This window comes from Antechinus flavipes, chromosome 1, assembly GCF_016432865.1.
Source record: "Antechinus flavipes isolate AdamAnt ecotype Samford, QLD, Australia chromosome 1, AdamAnt_v2, whole genome shotgun sequence".
NCBI lineage: Eukaryota > Metazoa > Chordata > Mammalia > Dasyuromorphia > Dasyuridae > Antechinus > Antechinus flavipes.
This window is the reverse complement of record NC_067398.1, coordinates 362172519-362190964: the sequence shown is the minus strand read 5'-3', so window position 1 is coordinate 362190964 and position 18446 is coordinate 362172519.

The following is an 18446-nucleotide window of genomic DNA, read 5'->3' as shown; positions in this document are numbered from 1 at the left end:
AGAGCAGTGATCTTAAGGTAGAGAAAATCTAGCTTCACATTTGTCTTCAGCACTGACCAGCCATATGTCTCTAAACAAGTCTCTTAATTTCCTTTACCCTCTTAGCCCATCTTTAAAATGAAAGTGATACTTTTTTGTTGTTATTTTTGTTACTGCTGTTGTTTTCTTGTGATCTTTCCCTTTTGTTCTGATTTTTCTTTCCCAAGAACACTCATATGGAAGTATGTTAAATATTGATTGTACATATATAACTTACATCAGTTTGTTTGCCATCTTGGGGAAGGACATAAGAAAGGGAGGGAGAAAAAAATTGGAACTCAAAATCTTTCAAAAATTAATGTTGAAAACCATCTTTACTTATAATTGGAAAAACAATATACCATTAAAATAAAAAAAAAACTTTTTTTAAATGGAGGTGATAATAGTAATTTCACTGGAATGTGAGAACAGAATGAAATAATATAGGTAACTTTTTTATTGTAGCTTTTTATTTACAAAACATATGCATGGATAATTTTTTAACATTGACCCTTGCAAAATCTGTTTCAAAATTTCCCCTCCTTCTTCCCACCCCTCCCCTAGATGGCAGGTAGTCCAATACATATTAAATATGTTAAAATATATGTTAAATGCAATATATGTATACATATTTATACAGTTATCTTGTTGCACAGGAAAGATCAGATCTAGAAAGGAAAAAAAAAAAAACCCTGAGAAGGAAAATAAAAATGCAAACAAGTAATAACAGAAAGAGTGCTATGGTGTGGTTCACACTCAGTTCCCATAGTCCTCTCTCTGGGTGTAGTTGGCTGTCTTCATTACTGAAGAATTGGAACTGGATTGAATCATCTCATCTTTGAAGAGAGCCACATCCATCAGAATTGATCATTGTATAGTCTTGTTATTGCTGTGTATAGTGATCTCCTGGTTGTGCTCATTTCACTCAGCATCAGTTCATGTAAGTCTCTCCAGGTCTTTCTGAAATCATTCTGTTGGTCATTTCTTAGAGAACAATAATATTCCATAACATTCATATACCATAATTTATTCAGCCATTCTCCAATTGATGGGCATCCACTCAGTTTTCAATTATTTGCTACTACAAAAAGGGCTGCCATAAGCATTTTTGTACATGTGGGTCCCTTTCCTTCTTTTAAGATCTCTTTGGGATATAATCCCAGTAGAATGAGTCAAAGGGTATGCACAGTTTGATAAGCATAATTCCAAATTACTCTCCAGTAAGGTTGGATCTGTTCATAATTCCACCTACAATGTATCAGTGTCCAAGTTTTCCCACATCCTCTCCAACATTCTTTATTATCTTTTCCTGTTTCAGCCAATCTGACAGGTGTGTAGTGGTATCTCAGAGTTGTCTTAATTTGCATTTCTCTGATCAATAGTTATTTAGAGCACCTTTTCATACGACTAGAAATAGCTTCAATTTCTTCATCTGAAAATTGTCTGTTCATATCCTTTGACCATTTATCAGCTGGAGAATAGCTTGATTTCTTATAAATTTGAGTCAATTCTCCATATATTTTGGAAATGAGGCCTTTATCAGAATCTTTGAATGTAAAAATGTTTTCCCAGTTTATTGCTTCTCTTCTAATCTTGTCTGCATTTGTTTGCTTGTACAAAAACTTTTTAACTTAATATAATCAAACTTATCTATTTTGTGATCAATAATGATCTCTAGTTCTTCTTTGGTCACAAATTCCTTCCTCTTCCACAGGTCTGAGAGGTAAACTATCCTATGTTCTTCTAATTTATTTACAATATCATTCTTTATGTCTAGATCACGAACCCATTTTGATCTTTTATCTTGGTATACGGTGTTAAGTGTGGATCAATGCCTAGTTTCTGCCAGACTAGTTTCCCATTTTCCCAGCAGTTTTTGTCAAATAGTGAATTCTTATCCCAATAGCTGGGGTCTTTGTGTTTGTCAAACACTAGATTGTATAGGTAACATTTTTGACAGTTTTTAAATTGCTATAAGTTGCTGTTGTTGAGTCATTTTTCATTTGTGTCTGACTTTTCATGACTGAGATTTTCTTGGCAAGGATACTGGAGTGGTTTGCCATTTCCTTCTCCAACTAATTTTACAGATGAGGAAATTGAGGCAAACAGGATTAAGTGACTTGTTCAAGATTATACAGCTAGTAAATGTTTGAGGCTGGATTTCAACTCAAGAACGATTTTCCTAACTCTAGACTCAGAATTTTATCCATTGTACCACTTCTATGCCCTGAAGTGCAATATAAATGTTACCAATTATTCTTTATTCCTCTGTAGGGATCCATTCCTACAGAGATCTATCCTTAGTGATATGCTGAGGGAAAGAGGAGATGGAGAAGGTCAATGCAAGTTATACAATGAAGTTACTCCCCTACTGTAAACTTGGGTATTTATTTTTTCCCCTCTCTCCCAACCTTTGTTGCCTCCCAGAGTTAGTGCCCAACCATCTACAATGCAAGCGCTAAGATCAAATCCCCTCTTTCCATTTCACTGGTGACCAAGTCTACTTAACTAATACAGGTGTCTCTCTCTCGGGAACATCAGTGCCAGGCCACCAGTCCCCTGCCCCAGGAATGGAGATCATTCAGGTACCATTCTGATAGAAAACATCTGAATGGATCTTCTCATTATTTCATTCTTCTCTATATCTGATGCATGCCTTCTGCAAGCTGTAGGGTAACACACACTGATTCTGGACTAAGGATGTGACTCTAGTATATGCTCCATCCACCACAAAGAGGAAAAAGGAGAGGAGACCTAGAATTGAATATCACAGCTGCTACTCACTCTCAAACTCTCTCCTATATATGACACGAAATCTCAGTGGTACTCAATTATATGCACAAGGAATGGTTGGTCTCTATATCCATCCCTTAGAATGTCTAGCAAAATTCCCAATGGCATCATCCCCTTTTGCCTCAGCTCTCCTCTATAGGACATCTCTCCTACTATATGCTGCTCACAGTAGGACCTCTACTTATTCTGCCCCAAGGACTCTGCAGAGTATGGCAGGCATGTGGGGGGGAGGGGGGCACTCTTATAATACCATTTAAATAACAATCAGTCCAATTGAGGCAATATATTAAGACTGATAGATTTGAAGTGGGAAGCTTTAAGTTCAAATTTTGTCTCTAATACTATCTGGATTGTTGTTGTTCGTCCTTCATCCTTAAATAGAACCAATAAGGTTGATATCTTTAGTAGCCAATGAATTAGATAAGAATGGGGCAGAGCTCCAACAAAGTCATCAACCTCATTCTCTTTCCCCAAAGTCATGGAAGTTCAGTGGCAAGATAAAGATCAAGATGACTGGCAATGCCCCAGGTCTTTCTAAATTAAGGTCTTTTCCAGTATTAAGGACTGAACTGGAACCTAGACCAAAGATGCCTCAATTTACCATTACAAAGACATCAGTAGAAGCTTGGGTTGGGGCTATAATCGCCAATCAACGAAAGCCACAGTGATGTGGGTTTTAAGGTGGAGTCAAAGAGCACCATTTAAAACAAAATGGGCTTTTTAAGCCTGAATTTTCAGAGTTATATTTCAAGAGATCAAAAAATGAAAACCAAGCAGAACAAAAAGTCAATTGTCCAAACTAGCTGAGTGATCTTGGGCAAGTCAATTGATCTGGACATTAGTTTCCTCATCTATAAAATTTTATGACCTCCAGGGTCCCATCTACCTGTAAATATATGAACCCAGAAATGTTTATTTGCAAATCTTTCTTCCCTCTATTTTAACCAATAGGCCTTCTCTTCCTCACCAACTTAGGGATTTTTAGATAGCACTCCAAATTGCCAAATATGTTTTTTACAGGGGTCTCATAGTATAGGAATAGAAGACATGGACCTTTTTTTAAGCCAGATTGTCGACTACCTGCTCAAATTCCTTTCTTATGTCACATAGCCTTTAATTTGTACCTTTTTATTACACTTAAAGCAGATCCCTTAAATGCTATCTGCCTCAGATTCCTCAACTATAAAATGAGGTTAATAACAGCATCTACCTTTCAGGATTGTTGTGATGGTATTTGTAAAATGCTTAACAAAGTGTTTGGCACTTAGTAAGCACTATATACTAGTTGTTTTTATTGTTGTTTTTATAGAGTTAGTGCTGAGAGACTTTGTAAGCCATAAAGTTCAACTCCTTTAATATCCAAATGTGGAAAATGAGGAGTTAAATGGCTTGCCCAGCGTCACACTGCTAGTAAGGGTCTGAGAAAGGATTCAAATTCAGCATCACTTGAGTCCAATTCTGTGTCACTTTGCAAATTATAACTAGTTGTATCTTTTTTTTCTCCTACTAGATTGTAGACTCTTTTTAAACTAAATTTTGGATCTCTCTTAGTGCCAAAGTATTGTGTTTTTGTACTCACTATTTACCTGAAAGATTTCAATGAATGAATAAATGAATTCAGAAGTTTCATTCATTCATTCACGTGAATGAATGAATGAAACTTGTGAATTCATTTATTGAGTATTTACTATGAGTCCAGTATTATGTTAAATTTTAAGAAATATGGTATAATCCTTGATCTTGGGAAGCTTAAAGTCTATTTAGGAAGACAAGACATGAAAGAAACATTAAGTGAATCAAATGAAATGATGTAATGAATGGACTTTAGCAAAATACCGTGTTTTTGGTACTAACCCAGTATCTGAGGGGGACCTAGTATGGAGCAAACTGGCCATGTAGGAAATATACCGACAGAATAATCTTATACAGAGAAAGCTATCTGGTACTGATGATCACTGTTACCTTATACAATTTGGAAATTAAGCTATAGATGTTAATTCTTGAAGCTATCTTATATAAATAGGATAGCCACATTACCAGTTGATTTACTCATATGCACAATTAGCATACTCGGTCCTTTCCCCCTCCAAAAAAAATTCCATCTTTCCCTCTATTAATTGCACATTCATTAATAACTTTGCCCACTTGTTAAAGCATCACAATAAAGCCTTGCCCCTTGACCTGAAAATGGTTTGAACCTATGAATTCATGATTTGTACCTCATCATGACTTATTGGATCTCATCAGTGGGTGTCACAAGGCAATATAGGCTAAATATAAACAGACAATACAGACAATAATGCTGTAGGAGGTCAGAGGAGAAAGAGCACTATGGATGGGAGTGATCAGAGAGGACTGTGGGAAGGAAGCTTCATCTGAGTTAGCCATGACAAGGAATGCATCATAAAGTGAAAAGAGTGTAGGAATCAGGGTCAGAGGATATAAATTTCATGTACCATCATGCCTCCTCCCCCCCCATTCTACTACATTATAAAAATGTTTGTTTTATTTCATAAGTTCAGAATAATATAAATACAATTTTTTTTAAAATTCTGATTCCATTTTTTTCTACCTGCATGATTTTGAAAAAGTCACTCAAATTTCTCTAGGTTTCCATTTTTTTAACCACAAAGTGAATGGAGTTTTACATTATTCCTAATATTAGACTTTTACGGGTTTAATTAATTCAATGATCTTATAAAGAATAATTTGAATATGAAGAGAAGAAGAGCCAGGTTTTCCATGCCAGGGAAACAATATGTGCAAAACTATAAAGGAGTAATGAGCAAGAATTTGGGAGGGAAGGGGAGACAAAGAATAAGGCTGATCTGGTTAGAATTTAAGTAGTGTTTAGAAAGATCACTGGAGCTAAATCTGGAGAAGTAGGTTAAGGTCAGATAGTGGAAGGAAGGCTTTAAATATTAAGCTAAGAAATTTGGACTTAATCCTTTAAATCACTAAAAGTTGGTTGATGTGGTGAGAGTGGCCATGGTATCATAAGATTTAGAGTTGAAAGGGAAAGATTATTTAATCCAATCCATTTGTTTTATAGATAAGGAAACTGAGTCTGGGAAAAATGGTATCAATTGATCAGGGCTACATAGGTAATAAATAACCAAGACAGTATTTGAATCCAAAGAAATCCATGGCATCGTACTCCAGATTGATTGCTTTTTCTAGTACACCACATTAGCATTTCAAAAAATAATAATAATAATAATTGGAAGTGGTGAACTAGTCAGACAAAGAGAAACACAGAGATCAAAGAGAGTCATTGAGATTGTTTTCTTTAGTTTGATCTCTAGTATAGTCTCATGAAAACTATATTCCCACCTATCAGGAATATTGTAAAGGCATCATCACTGATTTAGATCTTAAAGCCCACTGAATCCAATATTTTCATTTTTCAGATGTGGAAACTAAGGTATAGTTTCTCCAGTGACTTGTCCAGATGAAGATTAGACTAGCTGACCTCTGAAGTCCATTCCAAAAGCGAAATTCCGTGACTACAAATGAAAAAAGGAAGAAATTCTAGACAAAGAGCACAACAGTAATGGGAACTAAGAAGACCAAGGAAGTTGGACCCCTCCCCCACTCCAACATCTCCCCACAAATACCAAAGAGACGGAGGAAAAGGGGGATGCAGAGGAAAGTAGGGTAACAGGACCAAGCTTAACCCTTCCATAACCTACTCCTTCCTTTTAATTCTCTCTGAACAGGCCTGATACAGTTCTGATAGAAAACATGCCCCATGCATGGTTCAGAAGGCTACAGAATTGAGAGCTATTAAATACTAAAAAGACAAGGTGAGAAACAATTTGCAAAATCTCCTCTTTTTATAGACTGCAGCGATTGAGAAAAATTGAGTAAATTCCCCAGCTGCCTCAACTGCAGTCTGTTTCTAGATTCCATCAATTTTTTTACGGTACAATCAATATTTATGAATCCCCAAAGAAATGTCACAAAGAGAAACCTGGCTTGCAACATTTTCTCAGTGGTTTGCAGAGATGTAACAGGGGGATCTAAATAACTTTTAAAATAATCTCAATGACAATCAAAGACTCTTCTACAGCCAATATGGTTTTAATGGCCGCGTTTATATTCTCACTGTTCTGGTGAGGGAGTGGGGGCGGGGCCAGGGGAGGAAATATGCTTGGAGTTTAATCTCTCCAAAAAATGACATTTGGCTGTACTAAGTACATGGTAATATGATATTTAAAAATTCAAAGGAAGTGCTATATTAAAAAGTCACTGGAATTTTTAAAAATGCATTAAAATATTCTCCATTGGAGAAGCAATGGATTTTTCAGTCAGTAAGAAAAAAAAAAAAAAGATTTCTGAGGGGAAAAAAAAACCTAGGCAAACAAATCCACATTCCTTTAATGGCTACTTTAGGTTTAATATCTAAACTTATTTAAATAACTCTGAGCCCTCCTGCTGAGAAATATTGAAACTAATGGATTCCTTTGTGCGCAATCTCCATTTAAATGTAGAGCTTAATTTCCCTTTGGGCTAAACCTGTGTGAAACTTGTCTTGAGATGTCCCTCTGAAAAGAGAAAATCCACACAGAATGTTGGGATTTTGGAGGGGAGGAAAAAGGAGAAGGAGATTCCTTTATTTTATTTAAAATGTATTTTGTCCATTAAAACTAAATAACCAACTCTTTTATGAGCTTCTAAAACTGGACTCTGGGCAAAGGCTAACCTCATAACTGAGGGACTGATACCCTCTCTAGATGTTTTTGCAGGGTTTGATGGGGAGAAGGGAGCAGAACAAGAGGGCCCTGGAAATAAAAATGAGGACTACTACCAAAAGGTGTAGAACTTGGAAGCCAGGGACACCCCACATAAACCTTGATAAATGTTTTACCTTATCTAGTACTGGTCCCTTATACATGGATATATTTACAGATTTTCAGAATTTTCCAATTGGGAAGTACCTTAGATGGTTGGAAGTCACACATATTATTAAAAAAAAAAACAACCTAAAAATGTTTGTGTATACATACATATATGCAAAGAAAACCAGCCTTATTCATAGCTATTTTGGAAGATGAATTTATGTGCCTTAAAGCCCCTACTTCCCACAAAAAAAAGACCCTCTCCTCTTGCTTGATGATGCCAGAAATTTGACTTTTAGAGATTAATTTCTTTAGCTTACGTAGTTCTGTTTGAGCAGAATCATGAAGAAATTGAAGATTAAAATGAGATTCAGTAAACCAGCCCCATGGTATGGTGAAAATAAAATCAGGAAGGATACAGGAGGTACCTATCTCCTGTCAGTCAGGACCATGATAACATGATCCATGATGCGGGGTTTATCACCAAATGATGACAGGCACCAAAAATTGAAGTTTGGTCATATGAAGAATTCATAATGGCCATTCTCTTTGACAAAAAGTAGATTTTTTTAGGGGAATAGGTTACAGACCAAATGAAGGGATATAATAGCTACTGGGAATGGTAAATATGAAATAGAGTTGGGAGAGCATATGAAAGACAAGTTCCTCAGTGGAACTCACAATTACCCAGTAGAAAGGGAGCAGCACCCCATGTAGGTGGGGCATGTCCTTAGCTGGCAAGCTAAATCCTGAAAGGGACTTAGCACCCTAAAAGAGTTAGCTAGCTGTAAGGAGGAGAAGTGGGTTTAGGAAACATAGTGGAGTTAGGGAAGATACCACGTAGCATAGGGGAAGGGAAAAATACCAGAAGACAGTGTGTTATGGTGGCTGACCCAAAGGAAGGTAGCAGAAAAAGCCATGGGCCACAAGTTGTTTTATGAGAAAATTTTAACCTCAGGGTCTTGACATAACTTGGATTTCTTGGTGGATTTCCTTTAGACCAAAGAACTATACTGATATCCATTATCCAAGCCATCTTCCTGCTTGCTTAAGGAATTAATTTTTATTAATTCTTCTGTTAACCACATCTACTACTGAAAACCTCATCAATAACCAAATCAAAGACTAAAAATAAATGGATAAATATAATATAATATTGTGCAGTTAAGAAATGGTGATGAAGAACTTAGAGAAACATGGGAAGATTTTTGTAAATTGGTTCAGAATGAAACAACTGTAATCAAAGACACAGTACACACAATGATTGACAATGTAAATTTTAAAATCAACAAAAGAAATCTTAATTTTAAACAACTGAAATTCCAGGGAAGGTCTTGGAAACCATATAATAAAACCTTTTCTCCCCTCTTCCCCACTAACTTCTATTCCCACAATAAAGAAATGGAGGACAATGAAAATAGACTATTGTCTACATTAGTGGATGTGGTTACTGCATCAGATGGTTTCACTTAATTGCTTCTCCTTGTCCCGAGGGAGGGTTCAAGGGCAAGAAGGAAGCAAGTTTGAAATGATTGTGATAGAAAGACAAACGCCATCAAAAATCATTTTTTTAAATGGATAAAAATAAAATGTAAGCCATGTAACATGATTTATAAATATATAAATACAGTTCATGGATAGCATGAATAAATATGATTTGAAGTCTGGCTTATCTCATTGAAAAGGAGGTAAACCATGTCTGACCAGACAGCAACTTAGATTTGGAGGTGATAGGGGGAGCAAGCAGGTTCCAGAACCATTAGATGTTGATAACCCTTTCCTATTTCCAAGAAGAGCAATCAAAGCTAGAATCATATCTGCTATCTCTCAAATATCCCTAGTATTAGGGATACAATTTTAAGAGTTCAGAATAAAAGCCACTTCACCTTAACTTATATTCACCATCTTGCCCACCTTCTAAACAAATGCTAGTTAAATCAAATTCTCATTGTCAAAATAAATAGCAAGTAAACTCATTTTACCCAATAAAATAGCAAAAGAAATTAGCTTTATAGTTTAGAATATACCAAAAATTACATATGAGCATTTGTAACTCTTCAGTTGGGAGTGAGATCAGATCTCAGGACATATCAGGAGAAAAAATTATGCCATCCAAGGAAGGTCCACTTTCCTCTAGAATTGCAGGCTTTGGAGGTAAGATGATATAAGGAGGTCAGCTCCTGTATTGCTTATTGTCTTTCCTGTTAGAATACAAGATCCTCAGAAGTGGGAATTGCTCATATCTTTCTATTGTACCCCCAGTACTTAGCTTGTGTCATCTCAGCTATGCATTGGTGCCTTCAGGACTCCTTTACAAAGCTGGGATTCTGTGATATCACAACCAGCAGACAAAGGAAAACATGAACTGATTGTTAGCTTATGTCAATCATACAATAATGTATTATTTTTGTTATGTTATCTTTGCTACCTAATAGTAAGTCCACATTTTTTTTGAGATGACAAAATTGGTAAGTGATTTTGTGGTCATGGAGACAGTTGTTTCCACATTTTATCACTTCACTATCTTCTGAATGTACTGTACCTATGAAATCCTGGGACACTACAATTTATTACTAAGCATGAATTTGGAATAGGAGAGGATCAGCCATATCCATGACCACAGCCATGCCCATTCAAGGTGAAGCTCTGGGAGAGAAAGGGATCATTGGTACAGTGCAAGGCTTCAGAAAGCCTGTAGAAATCACCCTATCCTTGGTCTGGCTCTGGGCTCTTAAAGGACTCAAGAATTCAGGACCTTTAAGTATAATCCCCTCTAGTATAACCTGGCTAGAACAGCCCATAAAGTGGCTTTAAACATAATATTCTTATTCCCAACCAGAGATAAACCAATATATAACATAAATATTCCTTTGGGACCAAAACCCCTTTCTTTCCCCACTTCACAATAAAACTTTTTTCATTGACCTGTCAAAGGCCTGAAATTTCTACTGTTAACAATGTCCTTGGGTTAATCAATCAATCAATAAACATTAATGTATGTGCTACAAGTGGTGTCCATCTCCCTGAATGAAGAACTTAACCAAATGATCAGTGAATCTCCTGATATTTCCCTTTTATTTTAATAAAATTTCCTTTTTTAATTTTGTGAATTTTGTGCTTAGAAGTGGAGATTCAGTCTCAAAATACTGAGAGAAAACTCTCATACATTTTCTCAGGTGAAGCCCATGCACTAAGAGAATAAGAAAATCTCCCCAAGTGCTTAGGCCCTTTGATTCATAAGAATCTCTGATGACCCAAGCCTGTAAAACAATCACAAATTGGATTTATTGAATTCTTTATTATATGCTCAGTCCTCTATTAATCACAATGGGAATACACAGAAGTATGAACCCAGTTCCTGACTGCAAGAAATTTATAATCTAGTTGAAAAGACAAAGGTCACACACAAGAAACAAAAATGACAAAATACAGAACTAAATTGTATGATGCTAAGAAGAATTGGCACATAATAGTTTAATGAGAGAAAAATTAGTAGTGACTGTCATGGTCAGCCAAGACTTCATAAAAAATGGGGGACTTGAGCTGGGCCTCAAAAGGTAGAATTTAGCAAAGAAAAAGGAAGAGGTGAAGAGAATGTTTCAACATGACCTTCACTAGAGCAAGGCGATACTTTTCATTGCGGAATAAGTAATTCCTTTTCTCATTTTGTTATGCCTCAGTTCTCTTTAACTGTCCTGACTCCGTTTCCCTGCACTAATTTCCCTTGTCTCAGTTTCCTTAATTGTTCTGTCTCAATCCCCTAAGCTGTAAAACTCCCCCTCTGGCCCATTAAGACTGAGGACTATTTGCTCTAAGGTTATAAATTGTTAGCACAAGCAAGATAAACAAGAGAGTAGACCTCTTGATTCTTTTCTGCCTTCAAGAATTTACAATATCCCTCTAAAATATTCCAAGATATCTCACTGACATCTTTATTTCTGTGTATTCAGACATCCTGTCTCGAGTTTTTAGGATTTATGGCCTCCCCCATCCTGACAGAAGTTTTCCCACGCTTCTTACCCCTTCCTTTGTTTAGAGAAAAGGTATTTAAGAAGTTGGGGTTCCCCCATTCACGGCTGGAGGCTGGATGCTGGATGCTGGATACTGGATTCGTTGAGATGACAGTCTCCTCCAGCCCTGGGACCAACATGGATCCCTTGGTCCTAGTATATCTTTATCTCTGTCTGACTGGATAATTTGAGACCAGAGTCCTGTCCAGTCAATTATGCTCTTCCATTAATAAAATATTAAAAACTCTCTAATCTCTCTCCTGCCTCAGTTTCTCCAGCATTACAATTCCCCACTAAAACTATTCTTTTTTAAAATTGTTTTCTTTATTTTTCAGATTATGCATGTATATTAATTTTTAAAATACATATTTATGAATCATGTTGGGTAAGAAAAATCAGAACAAAAAGGAAAAACTACTAGAGAAAAATAAAACAGAAAAAAAAAGGAAAAAATGAACACAGCATGTGTTAATTTATATTCATTCTCCATACTTCTCTCTCTGGATGCAGATGGCATTTTCTATCCAAAGTTTATTGGGTTTGCCTTGGATCACTGAACTGTTGAGAAGGAACAAGTCATTCACAGTTGATCATCACACAATCTTGCTGTTACTGTGTATATTGTGTTAGTGGTTCTACTTGTTTTGCTCAGCATCAGTTTGTGTAAATTTTTCCAGGCCTTTCTAAAGTCAGCTTTTGCACCATTTTTTATAGAACAATAATATTCAACTATTTCACCAAAGTAATTCTAAATATTTCCTTCCCTTCTCAAGCCTCCCACATTTTTCCTTTATCTTCTCTCTCAGATGAAGCCCTTGGTTCTTATTTTACTGAGAATACTAAGGCATGAAATCCCTCTTCTTTTATTCTTTTCATCTCAACACCCCTTAACATTAGCTTTACTCTCTCTCCTTTCTCCTTAGTCTCTAATAAAGAGGTGGCTCTTCTTACTAAGGCCACCCCTCAAAACAAGTGTCTTTTCCATCTGATGTCTTTTCCATCATCTCTCTGTGTTTCTTTTATCTGTCTCTCAGATCTTCAATCTTTATTAGTTTCTTCCCTATGGCTTCAAATGTGCCCAAATCTATCCAAATTTAAACAAACAAAACAACCTTCTCCTGATCATTCCATCCCCTAAAGCTATTGTTGTCTCTCTCTTCTCCCTCTGACAACTAAACTTGAAAAAGCTTTCCTAAACCTTTTGCAATCTGACTTCTAAGTGTGTCACTAAAATACAACTATTCTTTCCAAAGTTATAAGCAATCCCTTCATTGTTAAATCTAAAACTCAGTTTTTATTTCCAATTCTTCCCAATTCTGCATTTGACACTGTTAACCATCCTCTCTTCTCAGATGCTATCTTCTCTCTGGATTTTCATAACAAATTTCTCTTCTAACTATAGTTTTTCTTTAAGATTTTGTTCTATCAGAAATTTCTAACAAGATTTTTTAGACTCACCTCAAATATAAAATATCTAAAATTGAACTCATCCCCCCCCCAAAACCATGCTTTCAGTCATATCTGATTCTTTGTGACCCCATTTGGGGTTTTCTTGATAAAGTTACTAGAGCAGTTTGCCATTTCCTTCTCCAGGTCATTTTACAAATGAGGAAACTGAGGCAAATAGGCTTAATGACTTGCCCAGTATCATACAGTTAGTAAATATGTGAGGCTAGAATTGAACTCAGAAAGATGAATATTCCTGACTCTTGAAACAGTGCTTTATCCACTGTATCACCTACCTGCCTTTTTCCAAAATGCCCTATTTCTATCAAGGGTACCACTTTTATTCTTCTTTGTTTACAACCTCAATATTCTCATGGATTTGCTATTCTCTCTCTCTCTGTACATAGCCAAATCTTACAATTTCTGTCTCCACCACTTCCCTCACATCTTCCTCCTTCTCCTCATTCATATAACTACCCCCTTCAAGCCCTCCTTTTTCCACACACCTCTTTCTGGGAGTTCAGTGACTTCATGCTGTCCCCTGACTATCCAAACATTCCCTGTGGCTCACTTCTATCTAACAAGAAAGAGGACTCAAAGTCACCAGTTTTCTACTTTTATTCAATTCATTCCATTCTCTACCCCTTCTCCTAACCACCCAGAGTTACCCTTATTCAGACTATGTAAAAGAAATTAATGATTTCTACTTATGTCAACTACTTGCCACCTGTGCCCAGTGGTCATAAAGCACAATAACAATGATTCAATACCATTTATGGATGTCCCATGATCTTTGCTGTATATTTTATTGAATAATAACCCCATTCCAAAATGCCTCACCTTCAAAATTTATAGCTTAATGAGCAGAATCACCTGGTTTTTATTTTTAAAAATCATAGAGGTATACGTTATCTATCTATGTAACTGTGCACATTACTAGGCTCTTCAACTATCTATAAAAATGAGAGGGCTAAACTAGATAATCTCTAAGGTCCCCTGCTGCTCTAAGTCTTATGCCTGAGATCACAGGACTTCAGTTAGGGATCACCTTCAAATACATGGGACCCATATTAGCTACATTGAAATGCTTCTTAATTAAGATTCTTTTTTTCCTGCCTTACACATAAATTAATCAAGGTAATTATTGCAGCATTATTACTATTACATTGTACTTATAGAGCCTCTACCTCCAAGGTACTCAAAGTAGTTTATAGATTCTTTTTTTAATCTAATGAACTCACATAGCCTCCCAGTGAGGTGAAGAGGAGAACAGGGATTATTATCTTTGAGTTGGAGAAGGAGAAACTGGGTCAGGCCAGGAGCCCGGGCAGCTGGCAGCAGCTGCTGTAAAATCAACTAAATACTCAGTTTCATTTTCTGCCAAGTCCACAGGAGCGCAAGATTCTGGAGAGAGAGAAATATAAGCTTTGCCCATAAGTGTGGGCATGCATATATCCCAGTGAGGACTTCTATATATTCTCTATTATCACAGTGCTCTCAGACTAAGGGTCAAATCTAGACAAAGGTCAAAGGACCATTTGTACTATTTGTACAAGTCCCATTTGTACCTTCACTGACCACTCGCCATAACCATGTCCTCAGAGACTTTGAATGTTTTAGGTTGTGTACAAGGTGGAGAAATGACAGGGAAACAAGACCACAGATCTAGAAAGGATCTTGGAGATCACCTAATCTACTCTTTCATTATTAGAGATCAGGAAACTGAGGCTCAGAATTTTAGTGAAGGATTTAAAATCATATCTTGCAATTTCAGGAGCAAGGCAGGGAGGCAGGAAGGCAGGCAGGAAGGAAGGAAGGAAAGAAGGAAGGGAGGGAGGGAGGAAAGGAAGAAAAAAGGGAAGGAAGGAGGGAGAGGGAGGGAGGGAGAGAAGGAGGAAGGAAAGGAGGGAGGAAGGAAGGAAGGCAGAGAGAGAGAGAAGGAGGGAGAAAGGAAGGAGGAAGAGTGGGAGGGAGGGAGGGAGGAAGGAAGGAGAGAAAAAGAGAGAGAGGAAGAAGGAAGGGAAGAGGGAGGGAGAGGAGGAAGGAAGGGAGGGAGAGAGGAAGGATGGGAGAGAGAGAAGAAAGGAAGGAGGGAGAGAGGGAGGGGGGAAGGAAGTAAGGAAGGGAGGAAGAGAGGGAGAGAGGGAGGAAGAAAGGAAGGGAGGGAGGGAAAAGGGAGGGAGGAAAGAAAAAAGTAATCAAGTATTTGTGTTTACTAGGTGATTAGCACTATGCTAAGCACTTTATAAATTTTATCTCATTTGATCCTCAAAACAACCCCAGGAGGATTGCTAGATTCTTATGCCACTTTACAGTTAAGGAAACTGAGGCAACAGACCTGTCTAGAGTCACTTTACTAGAAAGTCATACAGCTAATGTGACTAGGGATACATAATTAGTAAGTGTCTGAGACTTGACTCCAGGCTCAACGTTCTACATACTGTGCTACCTAATTGCCTAATTGCCTAAATGCTTATTGATTGCTATTCATTGGGCCTCACTTTATTAAGTAATCCTAATACATACATATATATACATATATAAAAACATATTTCCAAAATACAGAAATTAGGAAGTAACTGCTTTACAAAGAAGCAAAAATGGCAGCATGGGAAGAAAAGCAGTTTGGAAGGGGAAGAGGAAATTTATTTGTGCAAGTAAATCTGGATGGGATACTTCTGCTTATTAATGAATAGTATTATATTGATGTTGCACTGTAGGAATCCTCTCTTTCTCTTTCTTTGAATTTGTACTTTTGAATATGTGTGTGTGTGTGTGTGTGTGTGTGTGTGTGCGTGTGTGTGTATATATATGTATATATATATATATATATATATATATATATATATAATATGAGTATGTGTGTGTATACGCACATACATAGTGTTTTAAAGTACTATATATACTACATATGCCACATATAGTATGTTCTATATACATACATACATAAGCACTATATGTGTATGTATATTTATAGACTATACTTTGCCATACATTGTGTATGTCAAATATATATATATATATGTATATACATATGAATATACACTTTACAGCCATATATACATATTACATATATGTATATGTATACATATACATTTAACATATGTAGTATGCCATATTTAGCATACCATATATACATATATAGCATGCCATATACACACTATACTTTTAAGTTTATATATATATATGTGTGTGTGTGTGTGTGTGTGTGTGTGTATACATATATATGTATGAATGTATGTACTACTAGATATAAATGTTTCCATCTGGTGGACAGTTTGGAAAGACTAGTTATTTAGGAAATAATTGATATGGATTCTACTTAACCCAGCATGAATTATCTTTGTGACCGTCTCCTCTCTGGGTCTCAGTTTCTGCCTCTGTAAAAGGAAAGGAATGGTCTAGTCATCTTGAAGGTCCCTGGAACCTGCTACATTTTATTATGTCTAAGCCTCGAGAAAAAAGACCTATGAAGTAGCCTGCAAATCATACTGTGCTCTCTGGATATTGTGGATGATTCTTACCTTGTACCCCAGCTGTTATCATTAGCAGTTCTAACCCCTAAGTTTTCATTTATGATGCTGCTCTGGACCCTAGAGTAAGTGCAGAATGAGATGAGGCCCCAGGCATGGGTGCTTGAGGGCTTGGAAAGCAACCAATGATATACCAGCTCAAGGCACCTGGGGCAGTCTATGCAAGCCTTTCCCACAGTGTGGGCCTCTGAACCATTCTCCCTTCACCATTATTTGGCAAGTGACCCAGCAGAATATGGAAATCCAAAATGAATTCAGCACTTCAAGAGTCCTGGGAGATATTTCAATGCAACACTGCTCTTATTACACAGATTTAAAGAAACTGCAGGTCAAATCACATCAGTCTGATTTAATTAAACAAACTTTTTATCTCAGATATCTTTTGGTTTTTGTGCCAATAATTTTCTTAAATACCACAAATGTTTAATCATCTTTTATAACAAAACAATAATAATTAAGCAAATTAAGCAAAATCAACCAACAAAGCTTCTAGATCGGAAAGCATCCAGACCAAAATCCCCACCTCTCTGTTTTAGGCATCTGTTCTCCATAACCAATATAGGCTATTGCAGTTAATATGAATTAAGATGGCGGCTAGGTGCTACCATGGATAAAGCACCAAACTAGAACCAAAAAGAAATAAATTAAAATTTTGTCCTCAAACATTTTCTAGGCAAATCATCTAACTTCTGGCTGCCTTAGTTTTTCATTAATAGCATCTACCCAGACTTGTGAAGAAGACCAAATGAGATGATACTTATAATGCACTTTGCAAATTTTATGGTACCATATAAATGCTAGCTATAATTATTATTTTTTGTTACTCTAGTCATTGTATGTCTTCTAGTTCTGTTTTCTTAGATCTGCAGACCTACTTGATGCAAGTTTTCACTCTTTTGAATTCCTTATAGTCATCATTTCTTACCTCACCATAACATTCTGTGACAAGAATTGGAAAGAGCAGAGAGAGCTTGGATTCTGTTCTGTTATTTTCTTGGTGCTAGCAGAACTAGTGTCATGTGGTCACAGTACTGACCTAAATCCTGCTTTGTCACTAGTTACCTTTGTAACCCTTGGGCAGATTTTTCTCCTGGATCCCCAGAAGTACACTGCTCTCTTCCCTCCCCCTATTTCTTCAGCTGAGCACAAGTATCTTAATCCTAATGCTAACACTAAATTCCCTCTTCATTCACTCCTTGACATGCATCATCAACATAAACAGTCACATCTCATTTATCTTTGGAATGAATGTTCTTTCCATATAAGTGAATTTTCCTAATGAATGAAGCTTACCCCCTTTAAGTACCTACATTGACTTCCTTAGCTTAGTCCATTTGGATATTTTCAAAACCTATTGAACACCCCCAGGTCTTAATAAGGAGCATGGACTGGATTACATAATTTAGATTTCACTTCATGACTCGAGGGTAGTCAGAAAGCTCAAAGGGACTTGTGAAATCATCAAATCAATTCACTATGATTATGAATACCCCATAATTACTCTGTTGTAAATCACCCTCAAAAGCTATTGAGGTATGAAAAAATGTCCATATTCTAAATGGTCCTAGACAAGTTGTGCTTTGTGAATTCTTGTATATTTTGAGACCTCTTTCCCACTTTTTTGTTTTCCTCCCTTACAGGATATCAATTGATTTTTCTTGTACCTCATATCTGCCTTTAGCAGTGTTCTGCTTTCCTAATATAATTGGTTGATTCTAATTTCTTTGGGCCAAATAAGTAAGTAACCATGTTTGCTATAATTGTTTGGAAAATCAGAGTAAGTAGGTTCTGAGTGAGGTCTCTCA